The 3,291-nt window shown below is 39.2% G+C and overlaps 1 pseudogene; it reads left to right on the forward strand.

The window, feature by feature from the left end:
- The first annotated feature begins 2,553 nt into the window (after positions 1-2,553).
- On the forward strand, positions 2,554-3,033 carry LOC101562378 (annotated as a pseudogene).
- The last annotated feature ends 258 nt before the right edge of the window (positions 3,034-3,291 follow it).

The raw sequence follows: 3,291 nt of genomic DNA on the forward strand, positions 1-3,291 counted from the left end.
AATGCTATTATGGGCTACTGGACTCTTTTAGAATATTTTGCTGAGTTTACACACCTATAATATTCAATAACGGAACTTAGAAAAAATGGGGCATACCGATGAATGTCCATTTTGTATCTGTGTATTCAAAGAGTTTGGGATAGATATATAGTTGCATTCTCTTAATGAATAGAATGATTTTTTCTAATGGTGTTTATAAATAGGATCACAAGTCCGCATCTTGTACAGCAATTAACCACTAAGAAGAGTATATGCAGTGTATTATTTGTTGAAACTGTACTTCCGATGTGATTTGAAACTGTCTCATTGCTATCTGTTTATCAATAAAACTTTGATAAATAAATAAATAAATAAATAAATAAATAAAACCAATAGGAAGGCAACTGAACCTTGTTTCCAGAGTGTCTAAATGTATGAGTTTGGAGCACATACAAATTATAACTACAGTTGTTGAGCTGCAAGACATATCACATCAACTTAAATGTAGATGGCACTTGCTAAGCAAGCCACAGTCACCACACATACTACCCCATGGTGACATGTCCTCAGAAAGGACACAGAAGACCAACCTCTATAAACATCAATTGGAGAAGGTCTCTGCCCCAGAAATGGAGTGGGCTTTAGTTCTGACCTTTTGCTCTGGTAACTATCCCTATCACCAGGCACAATGACACAATTCAGTGCTACCTGAAGATTCAACCAGGGGCCTCGGGCTTTTTGGCACTTTGAGCTCATTAATTTAGCTGGTTGAGCATGAGCAGAAAGAACAAGTGGAAGATTTTGGAATTTATGGCCTAAAGATTGTGGGAAAGAAAAGGTAAATGAAAAAGACAATTTGCAGAAGGTACATGTGTGAGGAGAATATCCAGAAGTGTGTGATCAATTGTCAACACTCACTGTAGGAGGAAAGCAGGGAACATCTGTGAATGAAAGACTGTTGGCTCACACAGTCTTCGCTGCTTGAGTTTTCTGAAGTACGCAGTTGTTTTCATAATTCTAAAGCTTTTACAGTAGAATATTTATAAAGTATTAAATATGAAAAATTCTCATAAAATAAGTTATATAGAAATGCATTTATGCGTAGAATATTATTTCAAAATGGTAGAATTATATGAATTTCTTTTCTTTTTCAAAAGGATACCATCTAAATTTTCTACTTTTATAATCTGAGAAAAATAGTAACAGTTAATAAGAAATTTTAATATGATCTTATAATATCTTAAATGATATTTCATCTCTTCCTCTCACTTCTAAATGTTTTAATTAAAAAATGTAAATTTTTTTTATTTGTCTCTTCCCCCTGATACTTTATAGTCTCTGCTGCCCTACTATATTTAATCTCCCACAGATATCTGTCTTGTTTCTTGTTTGTTTGTTTTGTTTTGTTTTGTTCAGTTCCAGGATTGAACTCAGGACCCTGCACTTGCCAGGCAAGCACTTATTCTACAGAGCTTTCTCCCCAGCCCCAGCTATTTGTCTTGTGACAACATCTGTTGTGGTGACCAGTAAGTGACAACATGCAACACAGATGTGGTGCTGATGTAGTTCAGAACTAAACCTTTAGAGGTACCTTGTTATGCATGTAATGTTTATCAAGTTTTCTTTGTACGTTAAATTTTTGTACTGTGTTTAGAAGACCTGTAAGTGGAAACAAATGTCCCCCTGAAGATAACTACAGACAAATCACATGAACCCCCAAAATGTGAATATTGTGATATCCTTCAGTCTTCACTATCAGAGCTTTAACTATTTTTATATTCTAGATAAAAACCGTAAGTGGTTGAAGAATACTTGCATAGCATGTATGTGCAGAGACACTGCAGAAGATGCCATTAGAACTAGAGGATGAGACCAGATACTATGAAGAAGAGGGAACCTGGAGCAGGAGACCAAGGATTACGGTTTAGATCAAGAATGGCCCCAAAGGCCTCATGCTCTCATCGATGGGGCTTTGGGAAGGTGACTGAATCATGCAAGTAATATAGGTGACTTGCAATTAGAAGGTGGGTGTGATCAGAAGAGGCAGGTCGCTTGGTGTATGATGTGAAAGAAACATATCTCCCTTATGGGCTCCACATTTCTCTCTCTGCTCTCTGGCTGACAAGATTTGGGCAGCTTTTCCTCTGCTCTGCCTCTCTGATATTTCTTCCCTAGAGTCTGCTATGCTTTATGTCTGGATGTTCCTCTAAAGCCTCATGCAGTCATGGGGCAGGCCTCTAGAGTTTGTGATTAATTCATGAGTCAATGCTGGGATTATGGGTGGGAGTGTGTCTCAGCTACCTTTCTCTCCTTGCTGGGACAAAATCCTCTGACACCCAAAATTAAGGAAGGAAAGGTTCAGTAAGTTCAGTTTGTGGAGGTTTCAGTCCTTCCCTATTTTCTCTTACTTTCTAACTCTGCATAACAAATCAGCCTATCCTTTCACTGATGCATCTTGAAATTTTTTTTCTATGAAGATGAGTCAGACAGTCTCCACTGTCGCCGCTGTTGTTGTGGTCGGCTCGCTGAACTTCACCGCTCAAAGAGCCGGCTCAGTTCTCTTCCCTTGCCGCCATGAAGTGGATGTTCAAGGAGGACCACTCACTGGAACACAGATGCGTAGAATCCGCAAAAATCTGAGCGAAATATCCCCATCGAGTTCCGGTGATCGTGGAAAAGGTTTCAGGCTCTCAGATTGTTGACACTGACAAACGGAAGTACTTGGTTCCTTCTGACACCACTGTGGCTCAGTTTATGTGGCTCATCAGGAAAAGGATCCAGCTTCCTTCTGAAAAGGTAGTCTTCCTGTTTGTGGATAAGACAGTCCCATTAAGTCCAGCCTAACTATGGGGCAGCTTTATGAGAAGGAAAAGGATGAAGATGGATTCTTATACGTGGCCTACAGCGGAAATAACACTTTCGGCTTCTGAGGGCCAGCGCTGGGCTGATAAGTGCGCTGTTCCTGCTTGTGTATCTTGTAAATAGCCAGCTGTTTTCAGGTGTTCACCCACCTCTCCACATAGACCTCTGAGTGCATTTGTAACTGGATTTATTTCTTAATATACTGGGTTTGTTTCCTTAGACAAGTAAATTATCATACAGAGTTTTATTTTGAGGTTTTCTTTTGTGCACTATCCTCATGGCCCTGTTCTCCAGGGAGCTTGTTCCTCTGGGAACAAGTGATGTAGTTTTCTCTGGGAATTATTTAATGAAGCTGTTTCCATAATGAAGTGAGGTAGGTGCAATGTTAAAGGGAAAGGGAAGAAATGATGCATTTACTCTGGATTATGTTTGAAGTAGTAGATGGCTAAA

The sequence above is a fragment of the Octodon degus genome, unplaced genomic scaffold (assembly GCF_000260255.1).
Source record: "Octodon degus isolate 3935 unplaced genomic scaffold, OctDeg1.0 scaffold00010, whole genome shotgun sequence".
Taxonomy (NCBI): Eukaryota; Metazoa; Chordata; class Mammalia; order Rodentia; family Octodontidae; genus Octodon; species Octodon degus.